This window comes from Neofelis nebulosa, chromosome 15 (genome assembly GCF_028018385.1).
Source record: "Neofelis nebulosa isolate mNeoNeb1 chromosome 15, mNeoNeb1.pri, whole genome shotgun sequence".
Classification (NCBI taxonomy): Eukaryota; Metazoa; Chordata; class Mammalia; order Carnivora; family Felidae; genus Neofelis; species Neofelis nebulosa.
In genome coordinates this window covers 29,125,871-29,153,721 of record NC_080796.1, presented here as the reverse complement: position 1 = coordinate 29,153,721, position 27,851 = coordinate 29,125,871, and the positions used below count along the sequence as shown (strand labels likewise).

At 36.8% G+C, this 27,851-nt stretch overlaps 1 protein-coding gene and 1 pseudogene across 2 annotated transcripts in view; one reads left to right on the top strand and one right to left on the bottom strand.

The window, feature by feature from the left end:
• The window catches only part of HMCN1 (hemicentin 1), a 481,286-nt gene that overhangs the window by 37,208 nt on the left and 416,227 nt on the right, over nt 1–27,851 (top strand). The window lies entirely within an intron of this gene.
• Nucleotides 23,219–23,374, bottom strand: LOC131496690 (U4 spliceosomal RNA; annotated as a pseudogene).

The following is a 27,851-nucleotide window of genomic DNA, read 5'->3' as shown; positions in this document are numbered from 1 at the left end:
ACCCTTGCCAGATACTTTGGGAATGAGGAGAATTTTTGCATTGAACTTTAAGAATTTATAGTATGTGCTTAGGTGAAAGAATAGTCTAACTGATTGGAAATATTTAATTTATCATATAAAAAGAAAAGTAGCAAGGTAGAGAGAAGAGGCTTGATTGTTAAGGAATGTGTATGAGCAGCCATATTAGTTAACTTTTGCTGTATAACAAATTATCCCAAAACTTAGTGGTATAAAATAACCATTTACTAAAGTTCACTGTTCTCTGGGTCAGCAATTTTAGTTGAGCTGGATTGGTAGTTCTATTGGTCTCGGCTGGCCTCGCGGGTGCTTCTGTGGGCCTGGCTGTTCTCAGATGACCTCAGCTGGGATGGCTTGCAGTGCTAATTGTGGTATCCCATCATCCAGCATCTAGCTTAGGCTTCATCCAAGAGATATGAGGGCTTCCAAGAGAGTGAAGAGAAGTGTGCAAATCCCCTCGGAAATGGTACACTTTTGCTTCTCGCATATACTGTTGGCCAAAGCAACTAGTAGCACCAGTTCAGATTCAACGTGGGGGAGATAGATTCTGCTTCTTAGTGGGAGGCAAAATCATATTGCAATTTTGCTCTTTTTGCAAACTGCTATAGCAGGGAAGTGAGTTCTAGTGGACTTTATGGTGAGACAAAAGAATCTGAGAAAGAATAAGAGACTGATTCCCAAACCCAGCAATTTTCTGAACAGAGGTGGTTAGAAAGGCCCGAAAGGGTGATAGGGAGCTTGAGAGGAGCTGCATTTGCAAAGACTACTGAAGAGAGGAGCGAGCAGGGATTTCAATTTTTTTCAGAGAGATTATATGTTAGAGTTATTCCACAGAAAGAAGAAATTTAATTTTAAAGAAAAGGCCAAATTATTTAGCTTTAAACTATAAATTAGAGAAAAATAAATTATTTAGCTTTAAAGTTTAGGTTAGATAAAAATTAGTCAAGTGGACTGTATAAATCTTGAAAAGAAAAGAGAGAGAGAGAGAGAGAGAGAGAGAGAAGAACCACGTAAAGAAAAATAAATTCACATTCTATCCAAAAACGCAAATATGACATATAGCTATCTCTCCTTTTTTATTTCCTGTAGAAATGTAATGCTTTTGTTTTTGAAGGCATTAAGCCTATTTTAGCTTACCTAAATGCAAGCAGGACTTTCCGAGAAGTCTGATCTTCTTGCACTTGTAAATTGGATGGTATGTGGGGAGTAGAAGTAGTGTCTTTCAGCCCTCCAGACCACCTCCAGTTCTGCAGTGTGGGAATATGCTTTACCCTTTTACAGAATTTATACTCTTTCTGTGCCCATAACTAATATTCAGTTGCTTCCACTATAGAGCAGTCACTGAGCACCAACTCTCATTCTGTTCCAGCTGATGGAGCAGGAAATGAACATAAAAGGGACATTTAAGTGCATGACCTGATGAAGGCAATACTTGTGTTCACCAGACTGCTAGTTAAAGGCAATAGGGTCATGCCACACCCAGCTCATCTTAGGCCCTCTGGTTGCCTCTTGCCCCTTTTCTTGGTGCATGTAGCAGTTTCGTGTCATTACAGATGTGAGCTAGGTCCTGGGCTGTTCCTAGCAAATGGGGCTAAATAGAAATCTAAGGGACAGGGAGGACAAGGGCCATATTATATAGCATTTTTATACAAATTTCACTGTGGATATTAGATTTAGTAATGTGTTATTGGTGCACTAATTCAATCTCTTTAAATTTTAGAGATTGATTTTATGTGTGCACAAAAAGAGGAAGCCCTTGGAACAGCAACATTCCAGAAAGGGGTCACTACCCCTTTGCACGATGGCCGATAATAGTCTAATGCTGTTAAGGTCCTTTATAAAGGACAGGAGGGGTCAGCAATGTTTGGCAGGTAAACCACAGGTGCTTCTTCACCCTGACCAGACAAGGTAAATGTCCAGACTGAGGCTTGCTGTGGGGTGCCAGAAGCAGCGAATTATAGATTTTTTCCTGAATGAGACTTCATAAACTACTCTTAGCTAATCCATATCCTTTTGGACAATGCTGATGAAGCTTATGACTGCAGTTCTGAGTTGAATTCCAAGCTCCTAGTACTTTCTAAGAAGTAAGATCAGACTGGACCCATGCCTCCAACAGCCTGTGTAGACTTTCCTCGGTGTCAATCCATCCAAATATTGGCCTTTCCTGAAGATGGGTGCTTTGTGCTGCCTGTGCCTGAAGGCACATAAATGGATGATATTGTGACTTAGCCTTTATGGTGCTCTTGCTGACATGAAGTGAAAAAGTAATATAACCACAGTATAGAAAGTTTGGAAGATAATGAAATCATGAAGTTTACAGACTGCTTATACTCTGGCATAGCCATTATCTTTTGTGGTGTATTTAGATAGAGCATTTCCACATCCGATTTTTTTATTAATATAATTGTGACTAGAACATAGGTATCAGGTGTCATAAACATCTCCATGCTTTCAGATAGGTATCACATGGTCTTCAGAGCTAGTTTCATTGAATGAACGTAAAAAGATGTAATCAGTATTTTATGATGGGTCTGTATGTCACTTCCATTTGGTTTTTCTTGTTTATAAAGAAGGGTATAGACACATCTTTGTGCTTACAGACTTCCTTCTGAGTTTTTGATTATTTGTCTTGCAAAGATTACCAAAGTAGGGCCTCTGTGACAAAGAGAACACACTTCTTTATGACTCAACATATATTGGCACATGGCTTTTCCAATTAACAGGTCTTTATAAATTCTATACTTCATATTTATTTTCTATTCAGGCATCCTGTCTGGTAAGGAATACAGCATACTAAAAGCAATTATGCCTGTTGGTGACTCTCCCCAGCTCGTCTTCATTTACCCTGACTTCTTTGCTTTGTACTCAGTTTCTACTTTGGTTTGACTTTAAAAACAACACCATAACACAACGCAAAACAAAACTTTCTTCTTGCCTTCTAGAAATGTGGTTTTTGCTTAATTTCTCAGACCTGGTTGCTTGTCTAGTGTGGCATCTCTTGGGATCTAAGGATACCCCACCCTAGCCCCTTTTCTCAGAGACCCCATCCATATTCTGTTCATCATCATTGGGTGTGAGGTTGAGGAGGGGTTTGGATGGTCTCCAGGAATGCACATGTGTAATGGCCTCTCTGAATCATGCAGACACTTGGAAACTACTATCCCTCTTAACATTGTCATGATTTTATAGGTGATGTTGCATTTTTATTTGTCACGCTGATTTTCACTTTTTTTTTTTTACTTATTTGACTATTAAGCAAACGTTTATTAACATTTCATATGGTATATAAATTTTCAGATAATTTACCATTATTAAAGATAAGTAGTGTTAAATAACAAAATTTAGCCAACTAAATTTGAAGATCTAATTGCTTTATTAAAGGGTTTGTGAATAAGGAAACATCCCATCTAGCCAGTAGAGAGACACACGAGCCACCGAGGAGTTCTGTGGAATGGAAAGTTTTTGTAGATGGAGGGAGGGGGCAAGAAAGTTACTAGCAAAACAAAAAGATTGTTCCAGACAAGGCTGTTTGCTAGAGGAAAAAGCAATTGTCCTTATCATACAGAGGGGGAATGGAGAAAAGCCAGGTAATGGATTCATTGATGCTGATGGAAAAAAAAAATCCTGATTAACTGGTTAAGGCCAAATTTCTGGGCGAGGTTGAAACTGCAATTAGATTGGGTATTAAGCCCCAGCTTAGGAACTCATTCTGAAGGACACCATTTTGAGCCTGTGGTTTTATTTTTTTTAACAATACTTTTAACTGACTGGTTAGAATTAGTCCCTGAGACTTATAGTTTGGGGTACATACATTCAAATCAGTTCAATTCAATTCCTTCATTTTAACAGCCCTTCATTTAGAGCTGTCCTGTTATGTTCTAAGAAATGTGCTGGAAACTGTTGATAAAGATAGAGATAATACCTCATCTTGGTATTAGCCCATGATCTAGCTGGCAGACTGAATAAAGCTGTAATATGATGCATTAAGGGCCTCAGTGAGAATTACATTTCTTTTTCTTAGTGCTTTTTTCCCCCTCTTATGCTGTGTATTCCCATAGAGATTCAGTTGTTAGAGTAATTGATTTTCTCATGAGGAGAATAGAAGTCACTAAGAAAGAAATAATACTTGAGAAGTGGAAGGACTAAAAGTGACTGGTGTATATCTGGTGTGAGGAATAGTAAATACTCTGTGGAGTAGCTAAATAATAAGATAAGTGAAGTGGCTGGAATGAGATTGCAGCAGTGTGCAAGGGATACATCACTAAGGACCTTGTATGATAGGTTGAAGCTTTTCAATTGAGTTGTGTGGGTGATGAGGTATTAAGCTGGAAATCGAATTGATCAGATTTGTTCTTTAAAAGATAACTCTCCAATTGTAGGAAAGCCAATGAGGCAGGACACAGAGTGAGGAGGTGACCACTGAGATATTTAGGTCATGGTGGAAATGAGAGAAGGGAACAGAGCCACAAGATACTTCATTATCAATATCGATAGGAACTGTCGATTGGGCATCGACAATAAGGGTGGTGTCAACATGACTCCAAGATTCTTGGTTGGGGCCACTGAGTACCTAGACCATGATATGTTAATCAATAATGGGAATTTAAGAGAGGAAATATATTTTGGAGGTAGAGAGTAGAAAACAAGTTTTGTTTTGGACATTGTTTTGGTTACTACTGATTGCCTAGTCAACATTTATTTCCTACCTTCTTTCTTAAGAGAAGATGGCTCTTATTTGTGTTTTAAGGATATATCATGGTTTGTCTAACTCAGCAGTTCTCAAACAGGGGTGATTTCCCCCCCCCCACGGGGGACATTTGGCAATGTCTGGAGATGACATTTTTGGTTGTCACAAGTGGGGAATGCTGCTGACATGTAGTAGGTGGAGGCCAAGAATACTGCTAAACTTTTTGTAGTGCATAGAGCAGCCCTTACTATACAGAATTATCTGACCCTGAATCTGAATAGTTCCAAGGCTTAGAAAAACTTGTTAAGTTAAATATGGTAATCTCGTTCCATTTGCTAGTGTTTGGTTTAGGAATAAGCATGGACCTCATTCAGTGGGACTTCTAAATAAAATTTTCCTCTTAAGGAAGTGAAACATTTCTTTTTACGGATGATCTTATGTTTGAATATGAATTGCTGCATCTACCAGCTGCCAGCCTGAGGATGAAGCCCGCACGCAGAAGAGGGCAGAGCCAAGAAAAATGCAGAAAAGAAGATCCAGAGTCTTGATGCACATCTAACAGTTGTCTGTAGCCTGCTGTCTCTCGTTACATGGGGCTGTGAATTTACTTATGATTTCAGATAGGATAAGTAGAAGTTTCCCATTACTTGCAATGAAAAACGTTGTGATATGGCCATGTTGAATTGCTTATGAATGATTCCAAATGGTAGTGTTAAGTAAAGTGTTGAAAATGTGATACTGGAGCTTTGCAAAAAGGTTAGGTCTGGAGTTAGAGCTGTCGGAGAGTTCATATAGAGGGACAGGGCCAGTTGTGGAACTGATGATCTAAACCAAGTAGGGCTTAGAGAGCAAGAAGAAAGCCAATTAAAGTAGAATCTTAGAACACAGCTCTTCAGTTGTGAGTCTGAGAAGAGGAAGATTTAGTAAGTCTTGCTGAAAGGAGTCCGAAAAGCTAAGTGCTGAACCTAGTGAGAAATGATGTGTGATAGAGACGACATGCTGTCTACTGAAAAGTTGTGCTTTTTGTTCTATGCTGTGGAATCATCACTGGGATGCAGATGCTCAACTAGAAACTACATTTATTTCCCATACCTCCTCTAAATTAAAGAAGTCTAATGGAAGAGAATTTGTTTGTTATTTGAACTTTGGGTGAGTTTTGAGCACAGATTGCTAGCAGAAGGGGAAAAAAAAGGCTCTGGAGTGGAAGAGAAACATTGATAAAAGGAAGGTGTGATTGATAGATGGTTTTGGAAGCTATGTGGAGAGCTGCATTTGAATTCATGGAAGGATGGCATCAGTTTGGAAAAGAAGCAACACTCATAGTTTGTCTGCTACAGTAGGGCAAATGGAAATAATACAAATGAAGAGGAGGGCAGTTGAAGGAGTTCTTGGCTAGAGTCTTCTATTTTTTTCTGACAACTGTCGGCTGAGAATGAGGAAGAAGCAGGGAGTATAGTGCTTGATGTGAGTGATAAAGGTTTGGAATAACTACTTTTGGGCAATGAAAAGGGGAACAGAGGAGAAATGAATTAATGGATTGCTGAGCAGCTGGGGTTGAATCTCGTAAATTTGTGATGGATCCATTAGCATATTTATGTGATTCCCCAGGCAATGCTCAATGACTTTTGAGAAAAAATAGTTACGCTAATCCAAGCTTGGGGATTGGAAAGAGGAATGGAATAAAAAGTAAACTGACAAAGGAATAATTGAAAATGCTGGAAGAAATGCTGCTGAAATTATTGAGCATCACATTGTCAGATAAATTCTGAAAGTTAGGGTATTGAAGAAAACATTAGGAATTATGAATGGTTAGAATGGATCATTAGCCATCAGTCTTTCAGGGATGAGGATTATGGGGCGGTGTTGGGGCTTGAACACTTTTAAGTAAGCGTGGGATGAAGAGTAATTGAAAGTGAACAGATCGCCTCTTGGACGTCCTCTGTTTCACAAATTAACAACGTTTTGAAACATTATTCCATTTCAAAATTCACTCAGTTTGTAGGTGAAGAATCAAAGCCTCAGAGGTGCCAAGGGCTGATACCCAAGGCAAGGTAGCTGTTAATGACTTAACTGAGATTATAACCTGGATACCTCTTCTCAGCCTAATGCGCTCTTCTTCCTGGAGCAGCTCTGGACTATATGAAAGAAAGAGACACGGCACGACTTCATGAAAAATACAAGAAAGGGAACAAGTGAGCTTTCTTCAATTAAATATTACAGATTCCTCATTTTCCCTGGGGAATTATTTTAAAAACATTATTTTAAATCTACCATATGATGTAGAAACTCTAGCTCCAGTAGGCTAGTCACATCTGTATGGGCTGGCTCTATATGGGCTGGGAGGGGCATGCTTGGCAGGGAATCTGGATGAAAGCCAGGTGAGGCATTTGTTTAGGAGTCAAATAACAGGGTGGCAAAAAGTCACTGGAGGGAAACAAAAGGGGATTTGATGTAACTAATTGATTGTGAATGTGGCCTGAAGCGTGCGAATTGGTTGGGGGGGACCTTCACAGTCCACTGGCTAAGTATGTGCTTTCTAATCAAGAGGTTAGTGTTCATGAGTCCTGTTTCTCTTTTGAAAGGGGCTTATTCATTGGGGGAGTTATTGGGAACATGTGTTTATTAGGCGGGTTGGTGAAAGCTTTAACATTGTTGAAAGAGGTCAGCTGTGTTACTCAACTGCTGCTGTATACTGTAGTAATTGACAGTGCTAATAGCAGTGGGCTGTATAGAGAAGTTGTTTTTCCCTTCGGGTTTATTGACTCTTCTATATGTTGAAATGTAATGCTGTGAAGTCTGTGTTTGTTTTTCTATTTGACCCAAATCATGGCTCAAAGCATACGGTTTACTAGGTGATAAGCCGTTGGTATTTCCTGTTTGTATTTATTAGTAGGTCTAGTTTATTGTTTTCATATTTAAATTCTTTGTAAGCTCACTCTAGTTTTCTTCTTAGGGTTGTTTATGAACCTTTAAATTGTCTCTTGTGTATTTGATAGTTGGAGAGCAGAGCTGTCTTTCTGCATTCTAATTAGATTGTTTTCAGGAGCCATTTGCTTTCTTCACTCAGGGAGGAATGTCAATTGCTGTCATTGAATTTTCCTGCACATGGGCAAGTGATGAACATGCCCTTCAGGTGGGGATTAACTTTCAGTAGCTATAATTGTATAGTTTTTTTTTCTTTTTTTAGTCTTCACTCAGTAAAAATAGCCAGACTGTAATGTGGAGTAAATACAAGAAATAAACATCTCTCTCTCTCCTTTTTTTTTTTTTTTTTTTTTTTTAGCAATTACATTCTTGTGTCTTCCTTTTTCTGTAATTAAAAAAAAAAAAAATCTCCGTAAGAATGCAGCTTGATGCATTAGAGCTCTGCTGGAGGTAAATTGTTTTGGAAGCTTGGTAAAATAAATAGGGTCATTATGAGAGTGGAAAAATATATATAAGCTTTTAGCATCAACAGATGCCTTACTTATTGTAGAATAACATAGCGTGAGTACATAAAAATGGCATAATATAAATGGCACATATTCTGGTTGCCTGTTTAGGATGCTTGTTTTTCTTTTATCTCCTTCCTGGCAGAATACTCACTTTTTATAAGAATACAGATTTTCTTTCAATAATTGCTGCTTTTACTTGGTGAACTCCACTTTTTTGTATTATTGTTTATTGTTAAAAATAGGGTCTGCATTGCCTTTGAAAGTATGTTTTCTCATAGCCAATTAAAAATTCATGTAAGAATGCAGTCATGCATCATGTCTTACTCTTTAGACTTATTCTTATACCACAATTTGCTTATCCATTATTCTGTTGATGGACATTTGAATTGTTTATTGTTTTTGGGTATTCTAAATATTTAAAAATTTTTTTTAAGTTTATTTATTTATTTTGAGAGAGACAGAGACAGCACAATTGGAGGAGGGGTAGAGAGAGAGGGAGAGAGAGAATCCTAAGCAGGCTCTGTGTTGTCAGTACAGAGCCAGATGTGGGGCTTGAACTCATGAAACCATGAGTTCATGACCTGAGCTCAAACCAAGAGCCAGATGCTTAACTGACTGAGCCACCCAGGAGTTCCTAAATATTCTTATGCAAGTCCTTTTGTGGACGCATATTTTCATTTCTTTTGAATAAATATCTGGAATTGCTTAGTCATAGAATCAATATATATTGCACAATCTGCTTCTTTAAAACATAATTGGAAATATTAGTGGAAAACTTGGGAATGTTGTCTACTCACCTCTCTTCCTCACTGTTCTGGTGTACACAGGATGTGTTTTGGGATGACTGAGCCACTTTCTAGAATCTTCACTTTCTCTCTCCTCTGGCCGCGTTTCTTGAAAAGAAAGTGGCATTAAGATTGTGCCTCCTACTTCATTTGATATATTTCTTGGTTAGTTTTAATGAATTCTTTTCTTTTTTTTCTTCATTTGTTAGGTTTTTAGGAAGGAAGATTCTGGGACCTGGCTTTAAATTACTCATTTTCCTTTAAAACCAATTTATAGTAGAGAAAATACTGAAAATTACTCAACTAATTCAGAGTCTTTCTCCCTTTCGTGTTGTGTGTGTGTATATATATATGTATATATATATATATATATATACACACATATATATTTGTATGTATATATATATGTATATATTTGTAAATATGTGTATATATATTTCTCATTTTTTATATTTTTAAATATATATGTATATATACACATATATATACATATATGTGTATATATACATATATGTGTATATATATATATATATATATATATATTTCTCAAAGCAGATAAATGTTTTAAAACCAAATTTGGCTTTATTCTGCCATCTTGCCCCAGAAGTCCAATAGTTCTGTTTTGAAAGCCAAATATGGAGAATTTTTCTGCAGCATGACAAATACCATCATGTCTGTGGCTAATAGGAGACTCCCTGTCCTTAAATCAAATACTTTATTAACATGAACAAATCCTGGGAGAGTTCTGAAAAAGATTCATCTTCTTTAGTGGGATGTTTTAAAAACACATATATTCTCCTCACTTATGGTATTTTAACTAATTCTACTGTGAATATACTTGACTTTAAAACAGCATTGGCTGGGGCACCTGGCTGGCTCAGTGGGTAGAGCATGGGACTCTTAATCTCAGGGTTGTGAGTTTAAGTGTCATGTGGGGTATAGAGATAAATAAAGTAAAATAAAATAAAATAAAACAAAACAGCATTGCCTACTGGATAGAAATCTGTTATATAAATTGGGTGACCTGGTGCCTAATCCTGTCTTCGCTTATCAGCTATTGTTGGCAAGTCATTACTTTTTCTGTAATTGAAATCCTCAATCAGTAAAATGCTGCATGTGCACGTCAGGGAAGCCCATGTAGATTAACACAAAGATGTCTGGAAGACATTTTGAGGTATTTTAGAAAAAGAATGCATTGTGATTTTATAACATCATGATGATGTTGTTATTTATCTGGCTCCAAAGAGGCCTCTTTTAGTTTCCAAATTGAAGGCCCAGAAATCATTTTCCCTAACATGAGGTTTTCCATGGAAATGCAGAAAATAGTATTTGGAACTTGTGTTTATGCATATTCTTCTATGTTTTCTCTTATGCCCATTATTTTGTATTTAGCCTTATTTTTTCCCCCGTTAACAATTACTCCTTTCTCTTGTCACTTATTTCTTTGTAGAGGGCTATTTGGCTAGTAAGAAACAATCTTAAATTTTGTTTCAGTATGAAACGCACATGGGCAAAGGGAGGCTGGGCTTTGTATTAAAAATGGCGTCTTGGCTCTCTTTGCCTCATCTGGGGTTCTCTTGCATCTTGGCTTTCTTTGACTTCCTTGGAAATCTGTTCTATGGCTCAGTCTGGTTCCAGCAGTTGCAATGTATCATTGTGCAAACCTTTGCTAGCTGCAAATACCCTCTTAAAAATGTATTTAACCACAGATTTCAATCTGCAAATTATTAATGTTAAAACTATTTGAAGAAGGACACATTTCCAGATACCAAGCCAGCATGAAGCTTTTACATAAATCAAATATGGCAGAACCAAATTAATACTATTGAATTTTTCCCAGCATCTAGGTTTGGGCCATAGCGATGGCCTAATTACCCATTTGTGGTTAGCATCATCATATCGTATACCATGTGTCACCCTAATGCTACATTTGCCAGCATTGCATATGGAACCTTTCCCCCTTCAGGCTTGTTAAAAGTTAAATGGAATGAAGGGACGTGCTTTTTTGACTTGCCTCTGGCAACATGAGATGACTTTTTGTTTTTCAATGTTTTGTTTTTCTCCTCCTCAGTTTCAGTATAATGTCACCAGCTAAAATATGTCCCTTTAAATTTGAACCTGTGAGGTGTATGTGTGCATGTGTGTGGTAGAGTAGGAGAGAGAAAAGGTCATGGAGCACCATGTTAAATGTAAGTTTTATTGATGAAAAATTGGCCTAAAAGACAGATGGAAAAGATGTACCTTCTGGGGTACTCCCTTTATCCCATATGAGAAGAATTAGGTTAAGATTGGGCTTGGATGGTAGTACAGAATGCCCTTCTGAGAAGGTGCTTTAAACTCTAGCTTGGCTCGGTCTCTTACTGTGGGCTGGGAGACTGGGGATCAGTAGGTGCGTGCCACACTGACTTAGAGTCCAGAGAGATTGGCAGGAGCGCACCCAGCGCCCAGGGTTGCCCACTTGACCAAAGCACGTGGTATGCTAACATTGCAAAATCAACTGCCGTGATTTTGAGAGCTCACAGGGAAGTATGTTGGGGAGAGAGTCACCATTGTGGGAACAAAGAGTACAGAAAATCATAAGAATCCTCAGCATGGCCGTTGTCATTTTTCAGTTCTCCTTGGCAAGTCCTTATTCTCTCTTTGACCAAAATCCTCCATTAGCAAAATGCTAGAATATATTTTACCTGTGTTTCTCGGGGTAGAAGGAGCAAATGTTGGGAAAGAGAAGGAGGGAAACTAACCTTCATTGTGCTTACATGCATTTTCTCTTTTAATCCTGTGAGGTAGTCTTTGTTTGTTTGTACCATATATCATATTACAGATAATAAGGTTAAGCTCTGAGAGGTCTAGTAACTTACTGAAGGCCAAATAGCAGCAAAGCGGAAGCTGGAGTTCTGGCCCAAGCATTTGGATTTAGAATATATGTTTGGATTAGTATATACTAAACCTTTCTCTCCCACTCACCCTCAAATACTGTTATCCAGAGTAGAAGTCTGTCTATATTAAAAATCACCTTAGCTTGTTCTCTTCTGTAAGCCATTACTCAGTGAATTAAATTTAATTGATTTTAGCCTATTGGTTTCATGAGTTTGAAATGTATGATATTGCCTTCTATTTTGATTTTTGTTTTTAAAAGAGTTCGAGGATTATTGCAAAGTTTTGACATTTCTCTAATGCCAACACAGCGGACCTAAAGAGGACATAGTTTCGTCTATGCATTTATTTGAGTGACATTATAAAATACTCAGTTCAGCATATCTGTACACACATATGTGAGACATTGTGCCCAGCCTTCCCTCCTCCTCACTTCTCAACCCCCCCCCAGAGAGAGAGAGAGAGAGAGAGAGAGAGGTAGTGAAAATTAATATTACATTAGAATACATGATGGTTTTCTTTTATTTTTGTGGAATATGTAAAACATGTGGAACCTGAAATAGAATTTACTATTGACAGATAAACACACAGACCAGCTTTTAAGTAATAGATGCTTTAATCTATATTAGAGGTTTGGTTGGAGTTTTGCCATATTGCTTAAATTAGCCCCATAGTTTAGAGTGGGCTTTTGTAGGGAGCCATTGTAATTTTCATCCCTTAGACACTGGTATTTTCATGAGCTGAAGTTAAATGTCTCAAGGGATAGTGGAATATCATTAAAACATTTCCTGAGCTTGCTTGGACTGTAGATTGGTATGCCCAAGTCTGCTCTTAGAAGAACAGAGCTTTTGTTTTGTTTTGTGAGGAAATGATCTTGCCCCCAAATGCAATTTTTCTTTTTAATGGAGATTTAAAAAAATATTTTTCAGAAAAAAAATCGTTCAAGTAATTCACTAAAAATGTTTCATACTTAGCTTGAAGAAATCATGGGGATTTTATTATTTTTATTTGCCTTTTAATACCTATGTAATCAACAAATTCAAAATATTTGGTTAACCCAAGATTTTCTGAAAAATTATGAAATAAAGCTTCTTAGACATGTTGAGACAGAGAAATAAAAACATTTAACACTTGTTTTCATTAGAAATTCAAAGAATTCTAAATTATTTTAATAAAATTAAAATTCACCTATAGTATTTGTTACGACTTTTCCACCACTGATATCTATAAAGCAATAAAAAGCAGTAAAGAGCAGGGTACCTTATTAATGTAACTTGACAGACATATTTTATGTTCTAGCTTTGGCAGCTGGGTGAATGGGTTTTCTGTGAGTTAAGGGAAGGAACAAGGGTGTGTGAGAACACAGTGAGCTGTTGGGGTCTTAGTAATTTGGTAGTTTTTGTAATCACACAAGCTAGTAATCACAGAGACACTGGCAAAAACTCCAGGGAGGTTTAGCATGACATGGTATTCGGACCTCAGTATGCTTAAGTAACATTTTGAAATCATCATAATCTCACTATGATATAATAAAGAATGATTGATTACACTAATTATAAAGCATGTCATACACCTTGATTACTTTGTGATGTTGTAAAATAATACTGTAATTCTTAGACAATAGGAATATCGTTGTAGCTTTTAACTGAGTTATGCCACCAGTTGTAACAATTGAATGACATATGACACAGATATTTTCTCTACCACGTTTCTAAGTGGTTATTTCTGTGACTGTGGCCCTGTGATTACACTAGAGGTACCTTGTGATGACCTTTTAATAATTTCAGTGACTCTGCCCTGGTTGTTGGCAGAGGCAATTTTATATGGTACCTCTTAGCTCCTGTGGGCTCAGGCAAGACACCTCTGGTCCAGAGTTAGAGACAATCTCTGAATTTACTTCTTACCAGTGTAGTCATTAACTCTATGCTTTTCTTTCTTTCTTTCTTTCTTTTTCTTTCTTTCTTTCTTTCTTTCTTTCTTTCTTTCTTTCTTTCTTTCTTTCTTTCTTTCTTTCTTTCTTCTTTTTTCTTTTTCCTTCTTTTTTCTGTCCTTCTCTGGGCTTTACCTGCTAAGAACTATGGGATCTGCAACATTAAACAGTCTTTCTGTTTTAAAGACCTTTGGTACTTGAGTATTTGTCAGATCCTTCCTTCTTCAAAAATATCTGTTCAGGTTCCATTCCTCTGAGACACTCTTCAGTCCTTTTCGATTGGTCCCTGCAGACAGTTCCTCCTATCATTCATGAAATACACACACACACCCACACCCTAAAAAGTCTCCTGATCAAAACAAAAACAGTAAGAACAAAAACTTGCTGTTCCAACCTAACAACTCCTTCAAACTGCTACTTTATATCATGCATTCCTTCATTGTCAAATTTATTGAAAGCACATTTTAAACCTACTCGAAATTTCCACTTCCTAATCACCCCTTCCTGTATTCTTTGTAATAAAGCTACTATTCTCCAGTGGTCGCCAACAACATACTTGTTGCCAAAACAAACAGTGATTTGGTCAGTCTCATTCTCCTTCCCTTTTTTGTAGACTGTGATGCTACTGACTCTTTCCAGAACACTGTCTTTATGCTTGATTTTCATACCACTGCTTTATCCTTCTTGTGGAGCTTTGTGATAAGACAAATTTGGTGGGAATCTCAGACTCTCAGTGTGATTCTTAATAACTGCATATGGGCACCTTATTTAACTGGTAGGCCTCCATATCCGGAGGCGTAGAAGAGAAGAGAGGAAGGGCTGTTTGATGACTTGATGAAGGCCTAGAGGAGTGCTTTTTCAATGGGGCCCCATCAGCATTTAGGATTGGACAATTTTTCCTAGCGAAGGACTCTTCCAGGCATTGCAGAATATTTGGCATTCCTGACCTCCAGGCACTAATTGCTGGTTGCACTCCCCACTGTGCTAACCAAAAAATGCCCCACACATTCCCAGATGCCCTCTGCTGAGGTGATACTCTGCTGGGTGAGGTGAAGTCATGGTTAACTTTTTTCCTCTGAAAGTCCTTGGCATCACATAGAAGCCCTTTCTCACTTCTTTTGAGAGGCTAGGGTGGTGTGTAAGGTCCAGCATCATTTATTTCTATTACCTGTATCATAAAATGTGCACCTCCCATATTATCCTATTCAGACTTTTCCAAACATACTTTTCCAGTTCCAAGTATCTATCTTTTTGGATGTGGTAATGTCATGCTTGAGAAGTACCTGCTCATATTTGCTCATATTTTGGATTTCACTTAGACCTAAATGCCTTGACCCCCAGATATGGGAGCTGCTCCTGTGAGCTCCTTTACCACCTGCAGATCATTTATCATATTGGAATCCACAGCTCCTTTTCATATCTGTCTCTCTTGGCACGCTGCAGGACAGAGACTCCATCTTGTTCATGCCTGTTGTAGTGTTTGGCACATGGTAGGCCTTCAATAAATATTTGCTATTATGTGAATACAACAAAAAGGAAGGAAAGTATGGTAAGAATCAGAAAAATGTTTAGGTAGAAAAGAAGTGGAAAGAGCTCATGTTAACTGGCCACACACATTGGGGTGATGTGCATTGTGTTAAGAAGTTCAAGTGTAAGAGGGAGGTTTCGCTGCTCTGTTATCTGGACAGAGCCAACAAGGAAAAAATGGGTGATGAAGTAGCACATGCTCCCATTTGCACTTAGAAGAGATGTCTTTGTGGTAAACTTAACTTTTTATGGAAGTAATTTTCAAAAACCCCAGAGCAGGATTGAAGAAAATGTAAAGTTGAAATCAGAAACATGGGGGATTGTGATTATTTAGAAAGATTTGCAAAGATCAGGCTTGGGAAAGGAGGGAGAGTTAAGATTTCTTGTAACAAAAGTAAATTAAAAAAAAAAGCAGTGTGCTGTATGTCTTTAATGCAGAGATTTAAATGGATTTTGAGAATTTCATTTTTCATAATCTCTGAACTCCTTATCTTTATCATTGAAGATATTTTTAAAATAAACCCTTATTTTAAAATTCAGCCTTTTCTGGTTGCCAGATTACATTCCCAAAATTATTCTATATTCTCTTATGAGCATGTCTTCAATTCTCTATCCATTTACTTTTTGTAGCTATTATTAGTTGGCACAGCTGGTTTGCATAGAAACCTTTTTCCCCTTAGCCCATAGATAGATATTAAGTGCTACTCAGTGGACACAAACACATCTGGCCTTAAATCTTAACTTTATTGATGCTGTTGCAGGATTTTTTACCTCAATACCCGGATTTGTTGTCTCGCTGCTTCGAAGAATGAAGAGGTGAACACAGAATGAGCAGCAGGCAAAAGTTTATTAGAGTGTAAGATCAGAGAAGTATGAAAGCTCTCTTTGCAGAGAAGGGGACATTGGAAAGTGAATGCTCATGGACCATAGTCAAGGACCCTTGTTTTATATGTGTTTTTCCCCACCTGGGGACCTCAGGTCCTATCCTTTCCCTCTCTATTTTATCCTATCTTTTCCTTTCATAATGCTGTGTAAGCTTTTATGTGGTTCAAGAGACAGGATACCAGTTTGCTTTCCTACTAATGTTCTAATTTTGTCAGTACAAACTGTGTTCTGTAGCTACTAAACCAAATCATTGGCCAAGGGTCTTTGCAGTTTTCTTACGCTGTAGTCAAGAAATCTAGAAAAGAGACTTAGGACATTACAGTTAACTGTTGTTATACCTCTTGTTTGGAAACAAAAATTTAATTAATGCTTAAAACCAGATGAATTCACTTTTTTTCAAAATACTTTTTTTGCTGATTTTATTCAGTAATTTTTGAACCATTAGCTTCCCGAGTATATTTATGTCTTTGTATAAGAAAAAACAACAAAACTGGAGTACTCAGAAGGACTAAATTAGCCATGATTGGTTCATATATTCAGATTGAGTGTTGTAATTTTTAATACATCATAAATGTAGAGGACAATCCTAAATAGTTCAAGCAAACCCATGTAAATCCTGAGCTTGGAATAGGTGATTTAGTCTCTTTTGCTCTGGGATATGCTTCACCCAAGGATAATCCCAGATGAGAGTGAAGAGTGCTGATGGGTAGATGGATTGACTAATTGAATAAACATTTATAAAATGCATTGTATAAAATGGAATGTGTGTTCCAGGCAGTGAAGGTATAAAAATGAGTAAATAGATATGAAAAAATAGCAGTAACAACAATTCAAAACATATACAATAGAAGTTATTTTATTTTTTAACGTGTATTTATTTTTGAGAGGTTGTGAGGGAAGGGGAGGAGAGAGAGGGAGACAGAAGATCCAAAGTGGGCTCCATACTGATAGCAGAGAGCCCTATGCGGGGCTCAAACTCTTGAACTCTGAGATTATGACTTGAGCTGAAGTCAGATACTCAAGCTCAACCGGCTCAGCCATCCAGGGACCCCTAGAAGTTATTTTAGAAGGACAGTTCAGAAGATAGTGATAACATTGGTTGGCTCTCTTGGTAAAGGGCCATCACCATGCTAATAACGAGCAATTATTTGTGCTTGAATGGACCGTATAGTCTAAATCTTTAAGAATTGCTTAAACTAACATTTTAAGTGCTGATTGATGTCAAAAGAATAGTGATAGCAAATATTGAAATTAGTAATTTTTTAAACAGGGGAAAGGGTGGGGCACCTGGGTGGCTCAGTCAGTTAAGTGTCTGACTCGTGGTTTCAGCTCAGGTCATGATCTCACATTTTGTGAGTTCGAGTCCTGCATTGAGCTCTGCACTGCCTGCTTAGGATTCTCTCTCTCTCCCTCTCTCTTTGCCCCCCACCCCCCACACACTCACTCTCTCTCAAAAAATAAATAAATAAACTTAAAAAATAAACAGGGGAAAGGAAAGCATTTAAAAAATCATCCAGGTTTTAGAGGGACATTTTTCAAATAATATGTACATCCAGGAAGATTCTGGTGCACTCCACCTGAGGGTTAAGCATTACGTTTTCTTTCTCTCCATCATTTGAGAATCATTGCATGTAATGTGAGATATTTACTGATTGGAGTGTCTTGTGCAGATGGTCTATGTACAGACCTAAAAGTTGGTTCAGAACCAGTATGTTAAGTTTTTGTTGAGAACTATCAAAAGGTTGAGCCACAAAAAAAAAAAAAAAAAGTTGAGCCATTAACTGTGTTTAATTAGAAAAGTAAAACCTATGCATTCCAAATGCTAATAATTTCTGACTCTAATGACATTAATTTACCACCACCAATGCCATTTCTTGATATCTGTGAGACTTCTTTATAACTCAGCAGCTCTGGGAAGTGTTATTATTTGCTTCAATGATCCAGTGTTTTGTCTTTATTTGATACATATTCTTGTCATTTTTGTTTTCTCCCTCTAAAAGGAGGGTGCTGTAGCATGGACACTCTAACAAGTTTGTAATGCAGCCATATTCCCAGACCCAGATGATGTATTTAGTCATGCCTTATTGAATGTATATGCAGGACACTGATTTAAAAAAAAAAAGTGTTGTAATAACATGGCCAAAATATGACTTTTGTAAGGAAAATGAAAGCAATACCACTATATTTAGAATTCTTAGATTAGAACCTTAGCAGGAATTTTTAGATTAGAACCTTAACGTTTGGAAGATTTATATTGGTCTGAAATTGTTTCCATTTCCCATTAGAATCCACTCTCTATTTCTGGGGAGCAGCTAGAAATCTTGGCTTTCTGGTGAAGGAATAATGTGTGTGTACGTTGCATTAGAAAGAAGTAAGCATACCTTAATAAGCGTGCTCCATACTGAACTTTATACAAAATGGTCCCACGACTGAATGTCAAATAAATAGACTTTGAAAGGTAGGAGTGGTCATAATTGAGATTGTGAAGTTTCTTTCCCATAGTAATTGGCCACTATCTGACAGAAGCTATAGTGCCTTTGACTTACTTATAACTTTCTGTTGCCAATCCAAATATTTCAGTTTCCTGGCTGTCCAAGAAATGTGCATTTTTATCTTGTTACTTCATATAATCACAGAATCCTAAAAAAATAAATTAAAGAATCATTTTAGAATCTTTTCCCAAGAGAAACCCTTTTTCCCCCCAAGGAGCTGCACGTTGAGTTCGTTATATTACAAATCATCAATTTCTGACTGTTGAAATGACCTTGTAGTAACATACTGCATTTGGTGCCCTCATGCCAAGGACGCAACTCAAGAAGTCATGATGAGCATTTGGGTGCCAAATTCTACTTTACAGTTCCTCATAGGAATGTCTTGAGTGTGGGGATCCCTCCTCATTGCCTAAAGTTCTCAGAAAAAGATGTGATCTCTGTTTATATTGATAGGTCATAAAGAGGAACATGTCCAGCATATGAAAAATAAGAATTTTCTCACCTCTTCAATCCTAGAAAAAGAACTAAGAACTACTTAGGAAAAGAACTACTTAAAGAACTGAGGTTTTGGGGTTTCCCTTCTATTTTATTTATTTTATTTATTTTTTGGTGGGGGAGAGAGAGTGAGAGTGTGAGCAGAGGAGGGGCAGAGGAAGAGGGAGAGAGGAGAGGGAGAATCTCAAGTGGGCTCCACACCCAGAGTGGAGCCTAACTCAGGAGATCTCAGGACCTTCAGATCAGGACCTGAGCTGAAATCGAGAGTCAAAAGACTGAGCCACCTAGATGCCCTGGGGTGGGGGTGGGGGGTTCCCTTTTAAATTGCAACACTGATTTCTTCCTCTTACGGGTTTTAAAAGATACATTACTGGAGGGGTTGTGGGAGGGGGGATGGGCTAAATGGGTAAGGGGCATTAAGGAATCCACTCCTGAAATCATTGTTGCACTATATGCTAATTTGGATGTAAATTTAAAAACATATAATAAAAAAAAAGATACATTAAGTAACTTCAATGAAGGTGAAGGACTGTGTCTGTTTTGTTCCCTATTGTATCCCAAGGTCTAGCATATAATAAACATTCACTAAATATTTGTTGACTGACTAAATGAATAATAATGAATAATGTTAGTGATGCCTACCATAGTTATGGCGCCTTATTTTTAACTATGTGTTAGATATCATCCTCATCTGTATAGACTTTAACAGTTCTAAGCTTTGATTTTTCCTTCTGTAAGTATGACTAATTTATATTATATTTGTTATAATATTAGTTGTTTTAAAGATTAGTGATAAGCACCTATTACATAGTAGGTACTTGTTAAATTGTTGGAAATCTTATGAATAATTATAAATGGAATAATGACCACTTTAGTTATTTCATGTTTCTGTTGTTTTGCAAATGAATTAGAGCTTGTAGTAAAAATTTCCATGTGTCAAAGTATTTGCATTAACCGTATCCAATTTTATGAAATGTTCTACTCTTTATGAATGGTTTATGTTAAAGAGAAAGTAAGTGTCACCTACTGAAAATACGTTAGGCCATGAGTGAGACATGAATATTTGATAACCTCTCTTTCTATTTTATTTTTGTGGAAAATACAGCAGATTTGTATGGCTGCTAGGAGAATAAACTACATTGCACAAAGCAAAAGATGAACTGGTTTGGAAACATTTAAAAATAAAACAATCGCTGCAACAAAACAAATAGGCACAGAGGCATAGCACCTGGTGAATACTTGGTAGACAGGAGACGATATTTGTTTTCAGTTGAATTGAGTAGGACAACTCCTTACTGAATGGAAATCATGTACCGCTACTATGAAAGGCTTGCCTGTTAGAGTTTGGTCAGTAATTCAGAATGATTCGTGTTAGTGATGAGTGCCGAAATAGAAAAAGCCAGTTGGCTAAGATATTATCACTTGCGTGCTAAGAAAAAAGAAATGTTCTGGAAAAAAAACAGCCAAATGAATGGATACACTTTTCTTCCCATTTTTTTTTCTTGAATTTTCCAGAAACTTCAGGTTGTTCTGATAGTTCAGTGCTCTGAGTTTCTAGTTTGGTCATTTACTCTTTTATTCAACAAATATTGCTTCCATAACGTGCTAGGCCCTCACTTGGCATGGGGATGGTTGATAAGCAAAAACAGATGAAGTCCCTCTCCCTTTGGCTAACAGTCTTGTGGAGTGACCAAAATTGATTAAATAGTCAAACAGTTGAAAATGTATAATGTAACTTAGAGAGTATGAAATAGTTGAGGCATTCAGGCAAGACTTTCTCAAGGTAGTGAAGGCAGAATTCAATGCCAAGGAGGAATAGGACTTAACCAGAAAAGAGGGTAGAAGGAAGAACCCTCTAGAGTAAGGACACAAAGGAAAGGTCCTATTGAATAAAGGTGTATAAGAGAAGCTGAAAGATATGGAAGTAATTAGGAATTGCTGGAGGAGTAGGTAGAAGCCGGATCATGCAGGGACATTGTATTTAGTCAGTGCTTTAAGAGCTTCAACTTTATCCTAAAAACAGTAGGAAATTGCTAGAAGGTTTAATCGGTAGATGATGTAACCAGATTTATGTTTTAGAAAAATAGCCTTGGCTCCCTGGGGGGGAGTGTAGTTGAGAAGAGCTCATAGTAATTGATGGAAGAACTGTTAGGAACTGTTGCCATAGCCTAGGTCCTCTAAGACATAAAAGATGGTAGAGATAGCTGCTAGGACTAAGGTGGTTGATGAGATAAGGAAAAGTGGAAAGATTCAAGAGTTGTTTCGTAGGCAAAATGGATAGGGTTTGGCGATGGTTTAGGTGATGGAGGAATGAGGCTGGAGGGGCTAAAAAATAACTCCTAAATTTTTGTATTGTACAGCTGGATGAATGTAGGTACTTTATGAGATGAGGGACAGTGGAAGAGAACTAGATTGAGGGGCGAGGTAAATCATAAATATTTCTTTTACATATTGAACCGTGTGTAACATAGAGACATTTTAGTAAATGTGTAGACTAGAGATGTACATTTCTGGGTCACCATTGCATAAGTTTGAACTGAACTCATTGGCATGGATGAGATCAGCTAGGGAAACTATAAATAAGGTGGCCTAGAGATGAGTCTTTAAGAACTGCAGAATCTTTACTGGCCAAGTAAGGAAGAATGAACATGTAATGGAGACACCCAGAAACAATGATAAAAGAGGAGGGAAAAAATCAGGACAATATTTTGTCAAGGTCACTAGGGACAGAGAGAGTGCTTCGAGATAGAGGGAGTCATGCCAAATGCTGTTGAGAGATCTTTCAAGATGTGGACTGAAAAGCGCTTATTTGATTGAGTGTGTGATGAAAGTCACTGGTGACTTGACCCAGAGCTCTTTTGGTGAAGTGTTGGGAGGAAGAAGCCAAATTTGGCTAAAATTTGAGGCTTCAAGGGGAGATGAGGGAATGGTGAGCATAGACAAATATTTTGACAAGTTTGTGTATAGAGGAGAAGAGAAAATAGGTGGTGAAGGAGAATAAGGGGCACAGGGAGGTAGTTTTTCTATTTGTTTAAATTTGAGAAATTTGAAAGATTTAAGAGCTAATGGCCACTTTGGTTAATAATACTGTATTACATGTTTGAAAGTTTCTAGGAGAGTAGATCTTGCAAGTTCTCATCACAAGAAAAAAAAGTCTGTAGCTATGTATGGGGATGGCTCTTAACTAGACTTATTGTGGTGATCATTTTACAATGTATACTAATATTGAATCACTATGTTGTATCCCTGAAACTAATATAATGTTGCATGTCAATTATACCTCAATTTTTTTTTAAAAAGCGGCAGGAAAAAAAAAATCTAATGGGAAAGAGAGAGGAGATCAATCTTAAATATATAGTAGAGAGAGTGAATAATCCAGAAAATAAGGCTCCTACTGCGTGTTTGGAATTCATTTTTTCTTTTTGTTTCCTAGAATTTGATTGCGTATTTGCACCAAACTTTAGGAAGAGGAATGTTAGAATTTTCTGTGAACTTCTTAGCACCCCCAAAGTGACCTTTACACAAAAGAAATGCCCTTCTTATTAAGTGCCTTCACTAAAATTAGCAGAACCAAGGAAATGAGGAGGAAATGATTTAGGAGAGTAAAAATGATGAGATAAGAAATAAAAAGAAAGCTAAATTCCTGTACACATACTTTAACTTTCATAATCCTCTTCAAGTGTGTGTGTGTGTATGTGTGTGTGTGTGTGTGTGTGTGTGTGTGTGTGTGTAGATAGAAAGACAGACATTTTTATAACTATAAAGGAATTTCATTATAAACACTTATTCTTGTAACTCAAGTCTATAGAAACAAAGATGAATATTTTATCTGTGGAATGGAGGCAACATCTGGTCATTTAAACTGAAAGATCCATTATTTTTGTTTTTGGTAACATTTTTTTCCAGTCAGTTTTACCTTCCAAAAGAATTTGGGGTGGGAAAAAGAAAAGGAGTTGAAATACAGGTTTCTAGCAGCAATGTTCTTCCAACATTTAAAGAATGAGATAGACATACGGCACAGGGAATATAGTCGACGGTACTGTAGTAGCGTTGTATGGCGGCACGTGGTAGCTACACTTGAGAGCACAGCAAAACGTACTGAGGTGTCGAATCACTATGTTTACACCTGAAACTAATATAACATTGTATGTCAACTCTACTCAAAAACATTGGGAAAAGTTTTCAACTAGCAATAATCGCACCTCGGATAAACCTCGTTGGCTACGATACTGCCACTGCGTAAAGCTCAAATAAAAGCATTTAAAAATAAATTAAAATATATAAATAAAAAGAATGAGACGGAGAAAGGATGAGGCAGAAAAGGTACTTTTGAATAGTCCATCCATACCTACTTAGAGAGAGGAAAGTAGAATTAAGTAGAATTCCAGCTGTTTTAAAATTTTCTTATACTACAGACACTGCTTTTTATGCCCATCTTTTTCATTTATGTTAAAGCATTCTGACCCTCTCCTGTGATGCCCACTAGTTGTGAAAAGTTGGGTAAATCCACCCTTCAGCTTTGTCATCTATAAAACGGAGATGGAAGAGATGACATCCAAGTTTCCTTCTGATCCAAGGTTCTGGGAGTCAGCAAACTTTAGTCATTGCTTCTTGGCTATCACTTAGTAGTTGTCCTCAGAATAAGTCTTCTTGGATTCTTAAGTTATCTGTCAACAGAAGTAAATTCTTTCTCTTTATTTTTGAAATATCTCTGTTGGAGCCCCAGATACATGAATGGATACAGAAAAAAGACATAATTTTTATTTATCTCTTCCCACACTTCCTGAACCAGGTGGGTCACAAGAGTTTGCAAGTCAGTGTGTGTGTGTTTTTTTTTAATACTTACTTATTTTTGGGAGAGGGAGAGAGAGGGCAGGGAGGGGCAGAGAGAGAGGGAGAGGGAGGATCTGTATTGGGCTCTGTGCTGACAGCAGAGAGCCAGATGCAGGGCTTGAACTCAGGAACAGTGAGATTATGACCTGAGCCCAAGTGGGATGTTCAACCAACTGAGCCACCCAGGTGCCCCAAAGTCAATGTATTTTTTATGTTCATTTGAAAATTGAGATTGCTAAAGAATGCACACCATATACTCTATGCTTTCAAAGTAAATTTTTAGTAATGAAAGTATGATATTGTACATTATATAATTCCAAAAGTGAGTAACACTAATAATTAGCCATTGAGTATCACAAAAATCATGCTAACACACCCTCAGTTGGTCTAATATCTGCTTACTGAAACTTTGACTGCTTTTCACATTATAAGTGAAGTCACCGTGATTCTGATGTTTACTGAGTTGTCTGTTTGACAGTCTTCCAGAATGCTTATTACCTAAATTAAAATATCTAGATCTTTTTCTTGTGAATATCATAAGAGTGCTTCACTGACTAAAGAAAAAGAAAGGCTGATTGATCTCACATTCATAGTACATCTTCACCTCCTGGAAGATTTCAGGAGTGGCCATGGAACCCCACAACCCAAAGTCCTTAGGAAATTTGGTTGTAAATGTTTAAAAACATGACTTTCAACTCAAAGCTTTCATGTGCTTGAAAATGGGTTATTTTATCATCAAATACATCTCCTACTCTCATTTTCACCCATTACTTCATTATTCATCTGTTAGTCTCACCTTTAGGGCATTTCTTAAATGTGTCCTAACTTTGACCTGATTCTGCCAAAATTCTTATTTATGCCTTAATTGTTTCCTGTCCTGACTGTAGCAGTTCTTTCTTTTTTTTTTTTTTAATAGTCTTCCTAAGTCCCGGCTCTGTAAACTTCAGAGGGGTCTTAGAGTGTTATGGTGAGTCTACAGATTCCTGCTTTTGGAAAGAATGTGCATCGTATTGAAGTAATGTCTATTGACCTAGTGTTTTGTTTTTTTAACTATACTATTTCCCTATTGACTTGTTATGATTGGTTAGAAATGCATGAGCCTAGCATCTGGAAGGAATAGTACATCTGATAGATTCTATTGGAAACTGTACCCTGAATCATTTCAATTAGATTTTCAGTGGGGAAAAATTATTATGGTGGTAGATGTTCCTTAAATTTATGGTAGACTGTTGAGTTTCCCTTACCTAGCTTTAGATTAGGGTATGAGAAAAGTGTGTGAGATATAATTACATCTTTCTTATTCTAAAGACATTAAAATGCTTTTCACAGTTAATTATAGTAGAATTTATAATATTTTGTATCATATTTTCAAAGTATTTTTTAATTAGTAATCCAATCCCCCAAATATACTTATGAAGTGAACAGCTGACAGTTTTGCACTCCCCATTCCACAATTATCAAGTGGAGAGGTTGAAGGTCAAATATTTTACCTTAGGAAATAGTAAAAATGTCATTGTTACCTAATAACATTTAGGTAGAACTGTCATTTTTTTTATGTGTGAACTGAAAGTAACTGATTATCAGATAAGATTTAGTGGACACTTCCAAACTTTACGGGATGCATTGTTGATTTTTGTCATACCTCATTATTAATAAAGAACAAAAAAGGAACGTGTATTTTGTCTCCTTCAAAAAAATCCTTAGGGAAATATCTTATTTTTGTGAAAAAAATTTAATCATTTGTTCTTTTTGAGAATTTATTCTGGGAAAACGGGATTTTGCTGTAGCATACATGTTATTTCTCTCTCCATCTCAATCTTTGTCTCTGTCTTTTACCCCCTATGTCTAAGTCTGACCCATTGTTAGAAGTACAAAAGGCATTCCTGAAGATTGTTTGGGTAGTACAACATGTCAGGTGTGTGTTCTCCCTGAAATGCTCATGTGTTGGTAGAGCCAATAGTTGAGTTGATGCTGGTGCAGGCAAAATATGTACCTTAACCATTACTATTTAGTGCCATATTCATGATTGTGGCATGGCTCATTTTCTATTAACAAAATGGGCTAATGAGAATCCTGTCGTTTTTATTCTTGGGAAAAAATTCCCCATTGTAGAAAAGTCATTCTAGTTGAAGTAAGAGCTGACTGTGGAGTGAATCCAAGCACAACAAACTTGACATCATCATCATCATCATCATCATCATCATCATCATCATCATATCATCATCTTTTACTGAGAGCTTATTACATACCATTTATCACTGTTTTAACTCATTTAAATGCACAATAACTCTACAGTGTGGTTCTATTATTTTGTAGGTGAGGAAACTGGCAGTACGAGGTTAGATGCTTGGACAGAGAAATAAAGAGGATTTGAATGTGGTCTAACTCTAGAGCCCACATTCTTAGCCAGTACGCTTTTTGCTTCTGCTGTCTGGGGAGTGCTTTTCTCAGATTTACGTTATATAGCAGGTCCAACAGGAGAAGTTTCATTCAGCAGTATTTACCAAGCATCTCTCACATACATTGTCATTGTTTCTTGCTTCATTTCTCTTCTGCGAATTGTCTTCTTAGGAGTTTGAAAATTAAATGTAACCCATTCTGAAGATTTGTATTGCCTTGTTAGGAAAGGCTTCCCATTCTCATTTCCTGTGTTACAATTTTTTTTCTTAACATTTCGTCTGTGAAACAATTGGGTTTTTTCCTCACTGGTTGAAAATACTTAAAATCATGCACTTGATTACAATAGTAATTCGTAAAAAGAGGCATGGTTTGAGCTACTTGGATGTTGAAGATTGTAAGAGAAGCTAAAACAGGTTTTCTGTTAGAAGAAAGTCTTTATCTAAATGACTTAGGAACATTCAAAAACCTTGAATGATATGGAAATTTTTCCGTGTGACTTCAGTTTGACTGTTTCCTGTTGCAGATTAAATCGTCCTTGTAAAATAAAGGATTATATTTTGGTACCAAAGAGTGAATATTCAGACTTTATCATCCTGCCACTCCTCTACCCAATAGTTGCATGTAATACTTTGACTCTATTTAGCTGTTATATATTCTACATAGTTCACAAATAAGATTGCTTCTCAGAACATGAAGAATAAATCTAATTGAGGAAAGTGAACTAGCACACTCACATGTGTACCCACATGTACACACGCACAAGCACATCATACAAATGTGTGTCCATGTACACTTACATACATATACACAGATTCACACAAGTACTCATGCACACTCACACACTAACCTACAAATACATGTGTGTACACACTGTTTATGTTTACACTTGCTCATATACATACACAGTCAAAACCAGATATACACATGTGCACACAGATACGTACACCCATATGCACACATGCTTTTACACATGCATATTTGAGAGTAAGACAAGTTTTAGCCAAAAGGCTACTCTTGGGTGACTTTATTTTGGTGTTAGGATTCAAAAAATCTCCTTTAAATAAGCCTTCCAACATTATTTATAATTTGTGAGAATGAACTTTGCATTCCTGTCTTTAGTATCACTTCCTTCATGTTTATGAATTTTATATCTTTACTTTGGATCCTTTCTTCAAAAATTATTTTATAACAAGACTTTTTTTCCCCTTGAAATCTGGAAGATAAGAGATAACGAATTAAGTGGTATAATTTTACTAGTTTTCTAAAATATCTTGGAAACATTAGTATGCTCAAATGTTCAAGTGACAAATATTCTGCTTTAAAACATTTAAGGCATGGAGCTTTCTGATCCAATTTTTGGATGTTTAGAGACAGTTCTGTTTTGAAATTTCCAAATAATTATAAAAATAATTAATTGAAAGATCACTTAAAAACTGACAATTTATTTCTGTTTTTGTTATTACTTGTGTTATGGAAACTTATTAAAGTTTT